Source organism: Natator depressus, chromosome 13 (genome assembly GCF_965152275.1).
Source record: "Natator depressus isolate rNatDep1 chromosome 13, rNatDep2.hap1, whole genome shotgun sequence".
NCBI lineage: Eukaryota > Metazoa > Chordata > Testudines > Cheloniidae > Natator > Natator depressus.
The window spans coordinates 16,773,396-16,793,146 of record NC_134246.1 but is presented as its reverse complement, the minus strand read 5'-3'; the positions used below and the strand labels follow the sequence as shown (position 1 = coordinate 16,793,146).

The following is a 19,751-nucleotide window of genomic DNA, read 5'->3' as shown; positions in this document are numbered from 1 at the left end:
AAGTGAATAAGGAAGTGTTATTTACCCCCTTCACATAACACAAGAACCAGGATTCATCCAATGAAATTAATAGGCTGCTGGTTTAAAACAAACAAAAGGAAGTACTACTTCACACAACACACAGTCAACCTGTGGAACTTGTTGCCAGGAGACGTTGTGAAGGCCAAGACTTTAACAGGGTTCAAAAAAAGAATTAGGTAAGTTCATGGAGGATAGATCCATCAATGGCTATTAGCCAAGATAGTGAGGGACACAACTCCTTGCTCTGGGTGTCCCTGAGCCTCTAATTGCCAGAAGCTGGGAGTGGACGACAAGGGATGGATAACGTGATAATTGCCCGGTTTTGTTCATGCTTTCTGAATCACCTGGCATTGGCTACTGTTGGAAGACGGGATGCTGGGCTAGGTGGATCATTGGTCTGACCCAGTATGGCCATTCTTACGTTCTAATCAGGCAGTAACCACTTTCTGTCACTATTGACTTGAGCTGGATTCAAACTGACTCCTCTGTTTCGAAAGGCTCCCCAACCCGTTGCCTAGGCCCAGAATCATCCAATTCCCTTCTTTTAAACTTTCCTGTTCCTGAGCTTCCTGGTTTCATCCAAGAACCGAGCAGAAAATTCATCATATACAGCCCAGACAAACCCAGGTGCACTGTGAAACATGCAAGAAAGCCTGTTCCTGGGAGATTCCCACTGCAAAGACATTCAGGACTATTGGATGCTCCTCTGAGCTGAACCACCAAACCTTTTTCAGATTCACTTGCAGCTAGTACATACTAGCCAGTTCTGTCAAAGATGGTGGACCACCCTTGGAGTTAGCATGAGGAAGGTCCTTGTTGAAGGCCAGCTGCTGATCTGGTCTGAGCTCCCCTGGGTAAACGTTATTTGCTAAGGACTGATAATGTACTCAGCCCTGTGCAGGACAAAACCAAAGACAGACCCTGCCTTCAGCAGTTTACACTCTAAGCATAAAAGAAGGGGTTAACTCCTGTTCCATTTAAGTCAAAGGAGTCAAGATTTCACCCATGATTCTCAGGAAGACCCAGAGGAAGAGGTAGGTTTAAGGTTTGATCCAAACCCCACTGAAACCAGTAGGAGTCATTCCATTGATTGCACTGGGCTTTGGATCAGGCCCTTACCTGTGAGCAGTTGTCTTACTGTGGGGTTTGGGGTTTGTTTCTATTAAGCTGATGGCATGTTAAAGGTTGTTAGCCTCATGGACTATGTGGGTCTGTAGATACTTCCCCTGAACAACAAGGATTACACAATTTTTGTCCTCCGGTTTCACCCACGTCCTCCCTCCAGCCAAACAATCAACTTTGTATTCAGTTAAAGAGTGTATCCTGGATTGAAAGGCAAACAGCTAAAGCGCTGAAGGCAATTTAATAATGTGGTCTCTGGTTAAGTCTCCATAAGCATTGTATAAAACTTATTTTGTTGATGTTGCTTGATTACTCTTGTCATAAATATAAAGGGAAGGGTAAACACCTTTAAAATCCCTCCTGGCCAGAGGAAAAACCCTTTCACCTGTAAAGGGTTAAGAAGCTAGGATAACCTCGCTGGCACCTGACCAAAATGACCAATGAGGAGACAAGATATTTTCAAAGCTGGAGGGGGGAGAAACAAAGGCTCTCTCTCTGTGTGTGTGATGCTTTTGCTGGGAACAGAACAGGAATGGAGTCTTAGAACTTAGTAAGTAATCTAGCTAGATATGCGTTAAATTCTGTTTTGTTTAAATGGCTGATAAAATAGCTGTGCTGAATGGAATGGATATTCCTGTTTTTGTGTCTTTTTGTAACTTAAGGTTTTGCCTAGAGGGATTCTCTGTTTTGAATCTGATTACCCTGTAAGGTATTTACCATCCTGATTTTACAGAGGTGATTCTTTTACTTTTTTTCTTCAATTAAAATTCTTCTTTTAAGAACCTGATTGCTTTTTCATTGTTCTTAAGATCCAAGGGTTTGGGTCTGTGTTCACCTATGCAAATTGGTGAGGATTTTTATCAAGCCTTCCCCAGGAAAGGGGGTGTAGGGTTTGGGGAGGATTTTGGGGGGAAAGACTTTTCCAAGCAGGCTCTTTCCGGGTTATATATCTGTTAGACACTTGGTGGTGGCAGCAATAAAGTCCAAGGGAAAAAGGAAAATAGTTTGTACCTTGGGGAATTTTTAACCTAAGCTGGTAAAAATAAGCTTAGGGGGTTTTCATGCAGTTCCCCACATCTCCACCCTAGAGTTCAGAGTGGGGAAGGAACCTTGACAACTCTCTTCAAGCACTTTTGTGATGGGTGTAGTACAAGAACCTGTGCAAAGTAGAACAGAATGTTCTGCCCCATCAAAGCTGCTGTTTGTTCATTAACTCAGTTTACCTAGAAATCCAAGGCCAGATCTCCATGTGACGAGAATCAGTCTAGCTCTACAGCTATCCACAGCTAGGCCAATTTACCCAGTTGAGGGTGTGGCCCCAAGTTTTAGAAAAGCAAGACTTTTCCACAGGAAACAAATTATGATAATTCTTCTCTTGCAACAAATGGGCCTTAATTTTTATTTTTCATTTAGGACAATGGGATGCCAATAAAGAACACAATACCTCCACATCTTTATTCTCTTCCGGCCTGTGCCTGCAGCATCTGCCGTGACCCCATGTAGCCTGCAACCTCGCTGCCTCCTTCAAATCCCTCTTAAAGGTTCACTTGGTGAAGGTACCCTCCAGCACTGACCTGTCTTGCTTTCACCCACCTCTATCACCAGATTACATGCTGCAGTAACAAACAAACGATGCCATTTTATTCTGAAACGATTCACTCCTGTCTTTACCTTTGAAAAAAAGAGACCTACTTGGCTGAGGCCACCCAGAGAGGAAATGACAGAGCTGGGAAAACAGCATCAGGGCCTGATTTTCACAAGTGTTTTGCACCAGCAGTTCCTGTGGATTTCAATAGGAGCAGAGATTGCTCATCACCTCTGAAACCCAGACACCAAGAAGCTCTCATCACTGTGGGCCAGATTTTCAGGCACACAATATGTGGAGCATATACTTGCGCACCCCGATTTACACCTGCAAACGTCAGCACACATGCATGCATCAGTGTAGAAAATCTGAGACTATATCTCTAATATATACAGGGCTAAATTGTGCTTGTCCCTTCACACAGATGCACAGTGGTGCAGGAGAAGGATACAAGGAGTCTGTCCCACCTTACAGAGTGCATCTCAGAACTAGGCACAATTGGAGTTCTGTTGCTTTGAGGAGCTCAGGGACTGCTCCCTCCCTGCTCCCATGGAGAGCATCCTGTGGTGCCTCAAAGGGGCCATGGTCCCATCTTCCTCCATCTTACCAGACCATAAAGTATGACTGGCATGGGGGAGAGGGCATAATTGAGCATACCACAAAGAGATGTAGCTTGTAGGTGCATTCCTAATGCTCATGAAGAAGTTTTATGGGGTGTTGTGCTTTCTAGTGCCCACCCTCTGCTGGTGCGACTCCACCTCACCCCCACTACAGGGATATGCCTTCAAATCCCGAGATCCTGTAATGATTTGTAAAGAAGTAGCCAGTGAGCATTCAGTAAAATATGTCCTCATCAGGATAATCGCACACACAGCCATGCTGTTTGATTCTAGCTGCTAAAGGCATTTTCCATATGGCCTTCTATCTTACAGTCCACAGAGGGTTGGGTCACCGTATGTGGACACTCTGCCATTTGCTACCCCTTCCATGAGTTGCAGCACCTCAAGTGCAAAGAGGCTGGATTCCAATAAATGCTTTTTGGAAAGAGATGGTGCTTCATACATTTAAAAAACCTTCTGCAGCCAAGGATGTATGGCTGCATCTTGAAGGTGCACCAAGTGCCAGTATTGGTACATCAGCCTTAAGGTATTTTTAAATGATTATCCTTTCTCATGCAATTCAACTAACTGCTATCCTGTGGGTAACAGCAAATTCCCAGGCCATGGAAGGCTACAGGATTTGCTCCTGACAACCCAAATACTAGTTGTGGGGTTTATTTTAAACCATTTCTGTACCCAAATGATTGCACAAACTGCTTCATGGAGATTCCTGCTCCATAACAGGACTTTGATTTTACAGTCAAAAAGAGTTAAATTAAAGGAATTGTCTATTTTATATCCTTGGAGCCCACACTTTTTTAAAAAAAAGTCTTGTTGTTTCTTGCGCTATACACCAGGGGCCTGATCCTCAGCAGGTGTAAATCAGCATTGTGCTACTGAAGTCAATAGAGTGACACCAATTTTATACCCGCTGAGGATCTGGCCGCAGTTCTTCATTTGATGATGTGGTGTGAAACTTCCAAAACCATTCACGTACCAGCGGGACCTTTTCTAATTTTCCATTGCCATGTGATATCTGAAATGGCACTAGAAAGAAGATGAGGCAGACACATCTGTTTTTGAGGAACTGTTGAATCACCTTCTGTTCCCACATTTCATGGCTGTTTCTGGTTGGTAATTTGTTTGTTTGTTTGTTTATTCCAAGTACTTCCTCATTTAAAATCCTGGCAGGATAGACAGTAAGCTTGCTGATATCGGTGTATTTTTAAAAAAAAGTTAAAAAGTTATGTTCACTTTCTTAGGATGCCTAAGTCATCATGTTTTATTGGTCTAATTAGTTTTCCTGTTATTTCATGCAGCTGAGCCAAAGGTTCCAAGGTGCTTAGAAAGTTAATAGGGGGTAGTAAAGTGGAATGTTTGACGCTTTTTAGAATATTCACTCCCTCTGCTGATAACAAATAAATGGAAAAATATTTTACTCATTTAAAAAAAACAGGGGAGGAAATAATGAGATAATTATGTTTTAATGGCTGCTAGCCTGCTTCTGGGGTGTTTAATACCTGCATTATTTCTGTTCCTTTCTCTCTGCCCTCCACATGTGTACCATATGAGCCCCTAATAAATAGGAGCCATGCCAATGAATAATAGAACCACAGGTGTTCTAAAAGGAATTCAGCTGAAGACAATGTGAAGAGAGGGGTCCCCATGTGCTGGGCAGGCCAACTGACACCAGCACAAACTGTCGGTGGAATGAGGAGCTCCCACCCTCCGATGAAGTGTGAAGCCAGAGGTGATATGTGCTGAAGGTGTGTTAGGTGAGTTCTCCTATAAAGGCCGTCCCAGAACTAGTGCATACTGGAGGTAACTGGACAGCCAGCAGTGTACGTACACACACACACGCGCACACACACACACACACACACACACCCCTCTGTTGTTGTTGTCGTCATTGTCGTCCCGTCCCCCCCCCCGCCCCAGGTAGAGCAGCTCAGAAGAGCGGGTCCTAAGCAGTGTACTGAGGAAGCACTTATGAGATCCATTTGACAGATAGTGCTATCCTAGATGCATGACCAGTCCATCCCCCAGTGATGTGAGAGAATATTGAATACACAATAATAGCTATCTCCAAAGAGAGAGAAAGTGAGAGTGTGCTGGAGAGCTTCATCCTTGCAGCTCATTCAACCTGGCAACAGCTTTTCTGTGTCTCTTCATTGCATTGATTAGCTGGGCCCTATTTTCAGAGATGTGGGATGCAATAGAATATCCAGACACTGGGTTTGAATGCTCTGGTCGAAAAGACATTTAAATGCTGAACTGAGCTTCCACGTGCAGGATTTAAATGTCTCAGTAAGGTGACAGCAGGTGTGAAAATGATAAAAATTTGGCTCCCTGTCTCTTTTTGGATCTTGAATTATTTAGGAGGCCCCATGGGGGTATAACCTGGACTAATGGGCTGGAACTGAGAAAGGAGAAATGTGAACTGAATATCAGGAAAAACTTCTTGACAGTGAGTTGTGTCAAGCATGGGATTGTCTCCAAGGGGAAGGAGTGGAAACCCCAGTGCTTAGAATTTTAAAGCTGGACTAGACAAAGAAATATAAATGTACTGTAGGGAACAATCATGCATTGCTCTCAGGGATATGGGTTGGATCTCTTCCACCTTCAACTTCTGTGATTCTACAAGCAAGATAAGTAATATTACCTCCATTTTACAGATGGGGAAACTGAGGCACAGAGCAGTGGCGTGACTTGCCCAAGACTACAAAAGGAGTCAATATCAGACTGGAATTCATGGTTACAAATTCCTGACTGCCAGTCCTCTGCTTAGTCCACTAGACTACACTGCTAACTGTGGGATGCCATGAAATTGCTAACAGGCTTTTATCTGCAGCATTTCATTTAAGACACAAGACTACCTAGAGGATAACTGTTGGGCTAATAGCTCTGTGGGGTACAGTATTTCTTTTCATGGATTACTGATGACATTAGATCGCACAAATGGAGCAACCACAAATTGTTATTTATACATGGGTAAAAAAGCCAGACTCCCATCCAAAACTGCACTCAGACAGATGAACCTAATTACTTCAAGTAGCAACTAAATTGGCTTTGAGTGTAAATCTATTTTAAGGCACTAATTTGGTGTTAAACTGCCAATAGATCCTGCCAATAGATCGTCATTCCCTGATTTACTCGTCCCTGCACACCACTTCACTGTGGACTGTAATCAGTTTGGCCTGGTTCATGACTTTCTCAAGACATTGGGTTGGTTTTGCACACAAGTCACAGGGTTTTTATAATTTGGGTAGCTTTCTCCACCAGTCATCACAAAGGGGAGTCAACTGGGAACATTTCAAAGGCTTTTTAGGTTGGACTGGAGATTAGGGTGGAGGTTGTGCTTTAGCCAGCCAATAAAAATGCTTTCATGATCAAATTACTCCCATTGGATTAATGTTCAAGTACTATGAAAATGGGGGAGCTGCCTGGAGAAATTAGATTGAATGCTGGCCACGTTAGTTAGGGTGAGTTAGGCTATGACAACTGGGCCTACGAATTTACCCAAATTGTAAGCTCAACTGTCAAAATTATGTAAAAGTTCATAACATTACAATAACCTAGAATAGCGATAACTAGACCTCAGTGGTTCAGGGGCCAAATTAGTGATCAACATTATTCAAAAGAGCCACAGTCGTGTGAAGTCATTGTTTCATTTACTATAGTATGATATAGTCATATTTAATCAGTATGACAGGAAATATTTAGTGTGTGGGTGTATGTGTATATATTCTCACAGCAAAATGACTGATCAAGTATTATTTTATCAACTACAATTGGTTAACATAGTAAAAGCATCCAGATTGGCTAATAACTTAGATTGGTTAATAATTAAATCACACAGAGTGTTTTAATATCATGTGCTGGAAAGAGCTGCAGGAGACATATTAAAGAGACACTTGTGGCTCATGAGTCTCAATCTGAGAAAAACAAATGGTGATGGGAAAAGGTATGAAAAGAAGACAGAATAATTGAATTAGTCTAAACAAAAAGGCCAAGCTGACTTGATTCAAGGACTATATTGACATTATGCTTGTTAAAAACAGGAGCTGTGGAGCCAGAAGTTAATCAACCAAAATTGGTGTCTTAGATATTAGGCCTAATTGATGAACAAAATAATGAAGGGATGGGCTATTCCACCCATCGCTCCCTTTTTGGTTCCATAAAAGAAAGAGGTTTTGTAGGGAAAGGACAAAAAGAAGAAGAGCTGGAGGCAACTGGAGCAGGCTTCACCAACCATGGCTGCCACCTGCACCATTTCCTAGCACCCCGGGTTGTCTTCATCCTAATCCTGAGAGGTGTTCTGACCAGAATGGGCCAGAGACAGCGAGACCCAAATGACATCACCATCCCTCCCAGCTACCGCTGAATCCCAAACACCAAGTGGGATGACAGTTATTGCTATCTCTGATACCATCTAAGAGACTGTCACACAAGGGGGCTTTTCCTTCTAAGATTGGGCTTTAATGACAACAGCAGCAACATCTCCAGTCCACCTCAACTAACTTCTTCTCTTTTCCCCAGATGGATAGTTATTACCATCGTGGATACTGTCTAAGAGACTATTAAACACAGTGGGGTTTCCCTTCTAAGGACTCTCTCCCACTGAAGGAAAGGGAACAAAGAATGTTGTTAGAATGAAAACTTTATTTAATATTTTACATTTCAAATGCTTTTGACTATTTTTCCTTCTTTTCTGTATCTTTAATAAAAGGTTAAAAGGAGTTTTAATGGTGTATCTGCCATGGTGCTAAGCAGGCTGAGGTCTCTGTATACATGGGGTTCTCAAACTTGGTTAGTGGCTTGTTCAGGGTAAAGCCCTGGCAGGCCACAAGACACTTTGTTTACCTGAGCGTCCACAGGTACGGCTGCTCGCAGCTCCTAGTGGCCGCGGTTTGCTGATTTTGCACTGAGAAAGAACCATACAAATATAGAACAGGAAAGGACTTCAAGAGGTCCTCTCCTCCTTCCCCCACTCTCAGGCAGGATTAAATGTAGCCAATCCAGATGGTAATTTGGATTTGAACATGGATTAAATTTCACATGAGTGTAGGTCACCAGCAAATCTGGGTGAAGGGAGGCTTCATCTCCTTTTCTTTGTTTTTTTTTCACCAAATATTCATCAGATTGGTTTGAATGCTGCTAAGATTGCCACAGGAGACTGGAATCTCGCTGTCTGGCAAGACACACACAGACACCTAAGGAATAGGGGCCCCAGTTCAGTCAGCAATGGAGAAAAGTGCCTTTGTCCGTTATTGGGAAATGCAAATAAACCTGCATAGTCTGTGTCTGCATGGGAGCTCTCAGCACCCTGGGGATGATGCAGATGTTTAATCCCTGGATTAAAGCTTTAGCAGACATAAATCGAGAAAAAAACATTAAAGGCAAGCAGGTGCAGTGGAGTTCTCAGGAAGGATCTTTGACTCCCAAAGGATGGCTAGGATTTGGCAAAAGGAGAAGTGGAAAGAGGAGTGTGCCCATTGGGATATATTTGGGGAAAGGATGGTTGCTTGCCTAATATCCCATAACACAGGGAGGTCTGCCCAGTGCCCACTGAAAGCAGGGCTCTCATGGCCAGGACAGGGAAAGGTACCTTTCTTTCCACCTGAAAACTGCTCCATTGCAGTGGGTGTTTATCTACTCCTTGCTTCAGGTCAAACCCTTTTCCGGTGCCAAGGAAGCAATCATTGACCACACGCTTCAGGGTAGCAGCTCCTGGGCCCTTGTGGAAGACTGCAGCACACGGAGCTGACAAATCCTCTAGCCTTCCTCCAGCCCATCTTGCCCCTATGTGGGCACTCCAGGTTCCATCCTCCTCCCTTTCATTCAGCAGACCCACACCAGCTCCACTGTGTCTGGGAGAACCTCTGCATCCAGGGAGAGCAAGGGGCAGGATTTGTCCCTTGGAAACACCTTCAACAGTGCCAAGGGGACAAAGAGCTCCCCTAAATGGAAAGATGAGGGATGCAACAAGAACCCCTGGGTGGCATTAATAAAACCAGATCCTTCCAGTTGTTTCCCTGCCCCAAGTTCAGAGGATCTGTGTGACCCAGAGGCACAACAAGGGCACGATTTTAGATTGCTGTAAGTTAGGCTGCAACCGGTCCCCTTCCCCCCCGCCCTATCCCCACCAGGCTGGAATAGGGGAGCTGCCTTTGTACCCCACACCAGGTCAGGTGCTGAGCACAGCTCTGCTGAATACAGAGATTTGGGTCTCTACTGTAAAGCTCAATAAAAGAAGCAAAAAAATGTTAACACATATTTCAGTAAAAGCATTTCCCACTGAAATCCCCTACTGAGCTGCTGCATCTGCACAGAATACTGTTTTAGGTTCTAACAACTGTTAATGAACAAAGCGGGAGAGAGACCAATACAGCAGTTGAGATATGCAAACTTGGCCACTGCACTTGTGTTTGTCCTGCAGAACAAGGTGTTATACATAACATGGCATCTTCATCACAGGGAACAACAAGCCAGTTATTAGGTCCTTTGACAACAGCCATAGCCAAACTGTTGTGCTGCTGGCAAACTCTCAGATCCTCAGGAGCCCTTTAGTCCTGATTAGTGGTTAGGCAGCACAAGTGTGAATATGATCTTAAATTAAGCACAACCCCCTGCTAGTCATCCTATTGAGTCTGAAGAGCCTCTTAAAACCTGTCACATTCATTCTCCTTTAGTCTTCTTCCCTGCTCTTTGTTTGATAATGAGAAATAAAAACTGAACATCCTATTTAGAAATGTCCCAGCCTCGTGAATGAGGTTGTACAGTATAATGTGTCCAATTATGAGACACAGTGAGGACATGTGTGAACAGCAGGATGATGACCTGAGCATATTTGTTCAGGTTTTGCACTACAAAAAAGCTATCCAGTCAAATTGTTCTATTCCAGCCAAATTCCAGCTACAGCTGATCATCTCAGACAATGATGTCAAACTTCTGTGAAACAAGGCTTTCATTGTGAAAGAAAAAGAAATATTTACAGGTGATTAGGGCTGTTTTTATGCAGTAATGGAAGGAAAAGGCTAGACCCCAATATAGACACTAGTCTTCTGCTTCCCAGCTCTGTGCTGTATCTGCTGGACTGAGCCACCTCCCTACAGAATAGCAAATCTATTAAGTACAATGATGATGGCTAACTTGAGAGTCAAAGAGATGTTGTGGCTAGTGCACACATTCTGGTCATGCATTGGAACAAATTTTTGTCCGGTGTCAAGCTGGGTTCTGATTTCATGCACCCAAACCCTACATCTTTTTGTTCTGTGTTTATCCGGCACCTAGCACAATGAGGTTCTGGTCCATGACTGGAGCTCCTAGACACTACTGTACTACTACTAATAAAAATAATAATTAGTTTGTGAATCAAGCAAAACTCTTAGCTGGTTGGACAGTTTGAAGGCACACATGGCTTCCTGTGTGCACAGAAGAGGTTCGTGCTCACTTTTGTAGGTGAAATCAACTGTATTTACAGAAGAAAGTGTGAAAAATTAAGAGGCCAGGCCAGATCATCTGAATTATAGTAAGATCTTCTGCATTTCACAGGGAAAATTTAAGCCCCTGCTAAAATCCTCCAATGCAGCTTCTACACTATAGCTGTTGATTTTCAAAACCGTACTGTCACAGGCAGACTGATCCTTTAAGGGGAGTCAGGTTCAGCCTTACCTGTGAAGATCAACTATTCTCCCAGCTGATCCTGATAAGGTAGCCTTGGGTAATGTTGGACCCTGCTGAGAAGGTGAGAGGATTTGCACAAAAGATTGACAAAGCTAATCCTCCTGGGGTTTGGGAGAGAGTTGTAGGAGATGCCTGAAGTAAGACAGAGAGAAGGCTAACTTACAAGCAGATGCTTTGGGCTGCAGACTGGAGTTGATCCCGATTAGGGGAAGAGTCTCCAGGGAAGAAGTCCTTATGGCCAGCAGCTCAGGAAGTGCCAGGCCTCCAGGGAGACAGCCTAGGGAGGCAACGTCCTGAAGGAGGAGGGGGAACTGTAGAGCCTGATGATGGTGGAGAGTTTGCCAAGGATGGGGCAAAGAAAGCGTGGAAGAATTTATTTGTTCCTTTTAGTTTGGACAGTGTTATCCCAGAATGGGGGGATTATAAGTGACCTGCTTGGAGGGCTGAGTCAGGGGAAAAGTCCAACTACTGCAGGGCTGGAGTGGCTATCAGAGGGGTGTGCCAAAGGAGAACATGTTACACCATGCCCAGCAACAAGGTGGTGTGCTGGCTGGTGAGTCTCTCTTTTACATGTGCATGTATACTACAGTTATGCATGGAAAAAGACACGTACATGTACAGTCATGTTAATTTGCTCAGTCATGCACATAATTGCCTCTCTGCACATAAAAAAATACCCCAATTTGTGAGGACAATTGCATGTACAAATTAGGTATGCAACCACAAATGGTTTCTGATGTGCACTTACAGGAGTGCACTTTTGACACTGAGGCTTAAAATTTCATTCTGTGTTAATAAACTGGCAGTAAAAATATGAAAGAAGAAAATCAATTAAAATTTGCATCCTGGAGGTCTTCTGCTGTGAAGAACATAGAGCTAGTGTCAAAGAGGCAACACCAAATACCATAAGTTCCGCTTAAAGAAAAATACTGCCTTATTAGTATGTGCTTTACCCTTACATGGACTAATAGCTAATATCATCCTGCTTCTCTTGTATTGTCTTGTTTAATGAGTGTTGCTGTTTGTTCTGCAATTATTATTTTGGGAATATAATAGTTCCTACTGATAATCCAGTGCATCTTTGTTTGAATATACTCATTTGCATGACTGTTGGTTTTTAAAGCATTTGTAATTCGCAAGTGTTAGATTTATTCTGTTCCCCCTCCCTGTTCTTCTGAAGCTTTCCTAATTACTTGTAATGCAGTGGAAAATGTATCTGTCACAGGTGTTTCCTCAACAGCAGAATACATCCAGGAGAGGGTTATTATAAGTCTATGAGGCCTCCACCAAGGTTTCAGAGTTGTTCTGGGCAGAGTGGAAACTCCCTGACCCTCCTTAGGTAATTGTTCACGTAGCATAATTACCTATATACACTGAGTACATCGTAAGGAACAGGATGCAAAAAGTCACCATGTGCTGTGTTTTCAGAGTAAAAGAAGAATGAGATCTGCACAGGAAATTAACGAAACCAATGTTAACTCCATGAAACTGCCTACTTGTTCTTAGCATGTGCTAAATAACCAAGAGAATCAATCCACTCCTCACTCCTTCCACATGTATATCATGCTAAGTGCCCCTTACCTTTCTCACAGGTTTTTCTGCATTGATTTATAGTGAGAATGACAGTCCCCTCGCTGTGTCCTCTGTAAGACTGATGGAAACTAGAAATCCAGCAAGCTTCCTCTTGCTAATTTCCAGGTCAGATGGGTGTGATCTGCAGATTTACAGCTTGAGAGACTTTTTTCCTCCTGTAAATTGTGAGTGATAGTGAGATTTGAATAGATGGGGCTATTTAATCCACGTCCACAGCATGAGTTCCAGCCAAGGAGCACCCAGTATAGATCAAGAAATTGAGTGCAAAGGTGGCTTTAAATCACATTTATGCACCCACAATCCTGGGTTGTTCTGTGCTGTGCCAGGCTTCCCGCATAACTAAAAGCAGCCTGAAAACTGCTGTAGGGGTTTTTTTTCTGGCTGCCAATTGCCCCAAGGGTCCCACATAAACCTCAGCCACACCCCTTTCCTGGCCACAACCCTCCTGTGTAGTTGCTGCTCTTTTGGCCAGTTACATCCTAGTGCATTCAAGGACCTGGCTTGCTGTGTCTGTTTTTTGTTTTGTTTAAGGAGAGTAAACAAAAAAACCTTCATAGCTTTCCCCCCACCCCTTTTGCTGGAGCGTGTAAATGTGTTAGTAAATGAAGCTTGTTGGATGACAGAGACAAATAATCTGAGTTACGCCAATGAAACCCCCAATGAGGTGATTGGGGCTGCACCAGCATAACAGGAGAGAATCTGGCTCATTGTATTTAACCAGGGTTTCTGGGTCTCTTTTAAAAATGAAATTTCATTTTTGACATAGACAATGTATTGACTTTGAGATGTGAGCTACCTGCGAATGCAGCAATTGTTTTTGCACCAAGTTTTCTTCACTCAAAGATTCAACTCCACCTGAATTTTATCCTTTTATTGAGTGTGTGCAGTTGGCTCATTTATCTGAGTTTCCACTGAAGAAGCCAGTCTTGTTGCAATGGAATTGTGGCAATGAACACACAAAATCATCTCCAATGAGGAAGGGAAATGTTTCCCAAGCCTCTTCCATCTGCCCCATGCAGCCCTCATATGCTGCCCTCAAATCCCTTCCCTCCTGTGCCATGACTGCAAAGAACTGAAACAAATTGGGTTTGTATTTCTTTATGACGGAGAAAGAGAGGCTTTTAAAATACTATTTATTTTCTTGCCTTAAAAAAATTAGCAGGTCTGGTGTTCCTTCGTTTTGCTGGAGAACCACTGGGAGGTCTCAGTGGTTTATTGCTCTAGTACCTTAATTGAAGGGGTGAGGATTCTGGATCTTTAACAAAGGCTTCCTTTAGCCAAAAATGTTAATTATCAATTAATGATAAGTAGTATTAAAAATGCTATTAAAAAAAACCGCTTTAAGCAGCCTCTTCAAAAGACACTTAATAGTACAGCTATTACTCTCTTGGATCTTGTGATGTCACCAGTTCACTAGTGCTTGAGCCATTATAGTCTGTCAGCCTAGACAGGTGCTTTTTAATGCAAAAAGCAAGCAGAATAAAAAAATGGAAAAACCTCCGGGATTAACCTTTTCTATCACAAAGAAGCAGGGAAGGGCGTAAGGCTGTTTTCCCACCTCTTCACATCACCTTTAATGAATTTCCGAATTGCAGGAGCTCTCTTACAGCACAATGGCACCCAGCTGGGCTCTCCTTCTGACTTGAATGCACAGAAAGGAGCATGAGAACTGGAATGAAAACACTGCTTTTTAAGGTGTTTTCAGAATTGTCAGAATGAAAAAGCTACTTCACAGTATTTAATTTCACAGCTAATGACAACCCAATCTCACTGTACTTTGTATGATGAATGTCCTTAGGAGCTCACCCCTCACTTCCTTTTGCATCTAAGCATTTTAATTGATGCTAAGGCTAAACTTATTAGACCCCCCCCAAGTTATAAGATCCACAGTCTGACTGTGCTAATGCTGGAAAGGTAAGGTAATGGTTTATTTCCCCCCCTACTATGTATTATTAATCAACTTTAAATTCCTCTTTGGAATTTCATGAGAAAGTGACTCTTCTATTTTCTCAAAAGCAGAACAGATAGAAAATGCAAGGAACCTCCCAAAGTCATATATTTAGATGTATGTATTTGCATATGTGACTTGCCTGTGTATGCACTGAAGTAAATGCACACACATTGGGAAAGTCAGATGTCTAATTGGCTGCTTGTTAAGTTACAGCCCTTGTGTATGCAAATATACATTCAGTTTTGTTTGTGCAATTAAGCATGCACAGTTCTGAACATTTGGGCCTGTCTGTGGGCTTCAACTGGCACAGCTCAATCTAGTTACTTCCTGCCAAAAGCAGCCTTTGAGGACCTAGCAACTTTATGGACCTTACAGCAGCTAGCAGAGAGGCCAAACTGTTTGAAGAACTTCTGGTGGTGAATCCCATGGAAATAATAAGATCTGGGCTGTGTATTGCTATAGGAAAGCAAATTGGATTGGTATTGTGCTATAAGGGGACTAACGGTGAAGTTCCATGAGAAGAACTGGGGTGCTGTTAACGTATTTCCAAGGCACTGCCTTAGGAGACTGCAGAATGGTGCAGCCATGGGTCATGCTGTGGGAACATGGGCCAAATTCACCCTCAGTGAAATCTGATGTAGGTGAAAGAGAATCCAGTAGGGGAGGAGGTTGCAGACGTGCCAGATGCCTGCACTCTCCCTTCTTCTATGATGGGGATGAAGGTATGCATCGGTGTGGAAAGGGGAGTGGGTACGATATTCAGGGAGTGCACTGATTCAAGGGGTCAACAGGCAGCACTCCTATGCAGCTCTCAGGGGAATGTAAAGCTCCTTCCCACAGTAGGAAACATCACCTGCCTCCCTTAGAGTAAGAGCAAGAACCTTCACTGGAATAGGGAGGTGCATTTATACTTCCCTGAGCCAGCTCCAGTGAATCTGGCTCACAGAATGCAGCCCTTCTGTAGCTTTGTTAACATAATTGGAAACACCTTTTTATTTAGTGCTAGGCAAATCATTTCATAGAATCACAGGATTGGAAGGGATCTAGAGAGGTCTTCTAGTCCAGTCCCATACACTCGAGCCAGGCTGCAGGACTATTTAGACCATCCCTGACAGGTATTTGTCTAACCTGCTCTTAAAAATCTCCAAGGATAGAGATCCCACAACCTCTCTAGGCAATTTATTCCAGTGCTTAATTATTCTGACAGGAATTTTTCCCTAATGTCCACCTAAACCACCCTTGCTGCAATTTAAGCCCATTGCTTCTTGTCCTATCCTGAGATGTTAAAGAGAACAATTTTTCTCCCTCCTCCTTGTAACAACCTTTTATGTACTTGAAAACTGTGATCATGTCCCCCCGCAGTCTTCTTTTCTCCAGACTAAACAAACCCAATTTGTTCCAATCTTTCCTCATAGGTAATGTTTTCTAGACTTTTAATAATTTTTGTTGCTCTTCTCTGGACTTTCTCTAATTTCTCCACATCTTTCCTGAAATGTGGTGCCCAGAACTGGACACAATACTCCAGCTGAGGCCTAATCAGTGCAGAGTAGAGCAAAAAAATTACTTCTTGTGTCTTGCTTACAACACTCCTGCTAATACATCCCAGAATGATGTTTGATTTTTTTGCAATAGTTTCACACTGTTGACTCATATTTAGCTTGTGATCCACTAGGACCCCCCCAGATTCCTTTCCGCAGTACTCCTTCCTAGGCAGCCATTTCCTGTTTTGTATGTGTGCAACTGATTGTTCCTTCCTAAGTGGAGTACTCTGCATTTGTCCTTATTGAATTTCATCCTGTTTACTTCAGACCATTTCTCCAGTTCGTCCAGATCATTTTAAATTTAATCCTATCCTCCAAAGCACTTGCAACCCCCTCCCAGTTTGGTATCATCTGCAAAGTCTATGCCATTATCCAAATCATTAATGAAGATATTGAACAGAACAGAACTATAGTTGAGTAACCCTAAATATTCTTTGCTTCCTTTGGGGAGTGGGGAGTAGAGTCCCTTACCCCTTCCTACCTGACCACAGAACTGCTCCTTTTAGAATAAAATTGCTTAGCCACCTACTCTTTGGACTTGCAAAGCAGCTGTTGAATTCGATTTACGCTCCATTGCTCACCCCAGTTCTGGGAAGAGAAGGTCTGTGAAAGCTCCTTTCCCTCGAGTTAATCAGATTTCAGAGATAGAGTTTTCCAAGCAGCTGTTGCTGCAGGTGCATTCGTAGGAAGTCCAGAGGTTCCGCGCTCCAGACCCTTTTCTTGCGCTCACAGAGGGAACAAAACGCTGGCACATAGGATAAAGAGAGAGGGCAGCACCCCGTGCCCAGATCCAGCGTCAGGGTGTCCCGTAGGAAACAGACCGTGAGTTGGAATTCACAGCTGATCTGCTGCACCCCTTGGTCTGTTTCGAAAGACCCTGCGTTTCGTTGTATACTGTAGGGTCTGATCTCTTCCTCACTAGTCTTAGCCTTTCACAGCTGCTTTCCCCCGCCCTTCCAATCTGCCACAAGTCCAGAGTCTTTCCTGCAGGGGCAAGGGGACCTGCTGCAGGTGAGACCCTACTGAGCTCCAGTTTATCTTTCAGTAGTGAATAGGAAGGATTGATTTGCGAGGTTCCTAGTAAACGGGGGAAGCCAAGCCACAGCACCGGGCTGTACAGCTAGGAAGTCCGCCGACATGGTTAACAAACCACAGAACTGCACCCAGATGGGGAAAAATAGTCCGCTGGTTGGAAGGTTATTGGACATTTAGAGCAGAGAACCGAAGTGGTGGAGAGAAGGGATTTCACCCCCCCCTCCCCCACCACCAACAACAAATCAATTGTTACATAGCTTAACATCTCCTAAAGTGGGGTTACCCCTCTTCCCCACCCCCTAGGGATAAGTCAAGTCTTGTCTCCATCTGGCGCAGTCAGAGCTCTAAGACCCCTGCAGCTCCTGCCCTCGGAGGGACGCACCCACACGTCCCTGCTCGGGCACTCGCTCGCGCTCACTCACACAACAAAAGATGCTCTGGGGAACATGAGGCCACAGGGGAAGCCCCAGGTTGGCGGGGGGGGTGGTCGGGTGCTCGCTTTCTTTCTCTCACACACGCAGCCCCAGCTTGGGGTGGGGAGGTGTCCCTGACACACCCAAACACACCCAGCCGCAGCTGGGGAAAGGGGTCTTACGCACAGTCCCAGACGGGGGATCTATGACACACGCACAGAACCTCTACGGGGGGGGGGGTCTCTGACACACCACACACAGCCCCAGTTTGGGGGTCTCTCTCTCTCTCTCACACAGCCCCATCTAGGGGAAAAGGGTCTCACGCACAGCCCCAGTCGGGGGAGCGGGGGGGTCTATGACACACACACAGTCTCTACTTGGCGGGGGGTCCTCTGACACACTCACACCACCCAGCCCCAGTTGGGGGCGGGGTCCCTCTCTCTCACACACACAGCCCCAGCTGGGGGAAAGGGGTCTCAGGCACAGCCCCAATCGGGGGGGGGGGTCTATGACATACACACAGTCTCTACTTGGCGGGGGTTTCCTCTGACACACTCACACCACCCAGCCCCAGTTGGGGGGGTCTCTCCCTCACACACACACAGCCCCAGCTGGGGGAAAGGGGTCTCAGGCACAGCCCCAATCGAGGGGGGGGTCTATGACATACACACAGTCTCTACTTGGCGGGGGTTTCCTCTGACACACTCACACCACACAGCCCCAGTTGGGGGGGGTCTCTCCCTCACACACACACAGCCCCAGCTGGGGGAGGGGAATCTCATGCGCACAGTCCAGACTTGGGGGTGTCTCAGACGCGTCCCCCACCCCCGCAGCCCCGCTGGGGGGAAGGTGTATCCCACAGCCGCCGCGCCAGCCTGGGGCCCCCCTTACCTTTCCCGCGTGGGCTACTCCGCGCCTCGCCCTGCCCCTCCGCCGGGCAGCCCCGTCCTCCCCAGCGCCAAACTTTTGCCCGCTCCGGCGGCGCCCATGGCAGCGGCTGAATTGGGGCGCGGGGTCCGCGCGGGCTCACGGGGCCCCGCTGAGCCCCTTCCCCGCGGCCAGGGCCATCAGCACCCGCAGCCCGCGGACAGCGCCCGCAGCCGCCGCCGGCTCCCGCGCGGTGTGCGAGCCCAGCCGCTGTCCCTCCGCCGCCCGCCCTGGGAGCCGCAGGCAGGGGCTGGGGAAGGGGGCGCAGCGCGGGCCGGCCCCGGAGCTGGGCAGCGTGGGGCTGAGGGGCTGGACTCTGTCCCTCTGCAGGCAGCGGGGCTTTGTGGGTGGCCCCTCCTCTCGCCGGGAAGGGCAGCTCTCTGCCTGAGCACCCCAGGCACGGAGCCAGGAAGAAGGGGTGGTGCCTCGGGTAGCACCTTCCCGCCCAGGCTTCCGCAGCACTTTACCACCCCCCGCCCCCCACCGCGAACGTGCTATTGGAGAGGGGGAAACTGAGGCACGGAGCCCTGACGTGAGCCTTGGCAGAGCTGGCAATAGACCCCTGGAGTCTTGACGCCCAGCCCCCCCCCCCGCTCTAACCATTCCAGCCCCCTGCCCTCCAGGTTATTTGGGATTCTGCGTTAGTCAAGGTTGCAAATTGGGGATTAGATCCCCCCTCCCTCGGGCGCTCCAACCCACCATTCTGCCTCCCACGGGACTTTCAAAGAATCCTAATGGGGAAACTCTTCAACAGGGTGAATGAAGTGTCCCTCGCTGCTGTGGGCTGAGATTAGGGCCAGTTTCTGGTTTTCGTTCAAAGCAGTTGGCACATCCCTAGGCACGACCATCACTTACCCGCACGCTACTGGGCCTCCTCTCCACATGAAGATCTTTTCTTTGCTTGCCAATTAGATATGGGAGCCATTTCAAAAATCCTGCTGTTCATTTTCAAAGCTCCAGACAATGTCAGTGTTGCCAGCTAAGTGAGATTTGGGTTCTTAAACGCACTTCCAAGGTCCTCAAAATCCAGTTAACTGCACAGCATGCTAGACATAGCTCAGAAACAGTCCTCTTATAAGAAGATATTTTTATGCCCTAAACAACATGATAAATAGAAACACAGGCTATTATAATCTGATAGATTTTATTAGTTGTACTCCAGAAACACAATGCAGTATCATAGAATCATAGAATATCAGGGTTGGAAGGGACCTCAGGAGGTCATCTAGTCCAACCCCCTGCTCAAAGCAGGACCAATCCCCGACTAAATCATCCGAG

General features: G+C 45.5%; 1 protein-coding gene across 1 annotated transcript in view; it reads right to left on the bottom strand.

Moving 5' to 3' along the window:
- The window catches only part of LOC141997616 (opsin-5-like), a 42,622-nt gene extending 23,213 nt beyond the window's left edge, over positions 1-19,409 (bottom strand). The window contains exon 1 of the mRNA XM_074970023.1: positions 19,329-19,409. The gene's annotated coding sequence lies outside the window, so the exon portion shown is untranslated. The remainder of the gene's footprint in view (positions 1-19,328) is intronic.
- Positions 19,410-19,751: the final 342 nt, after the last annotated feature.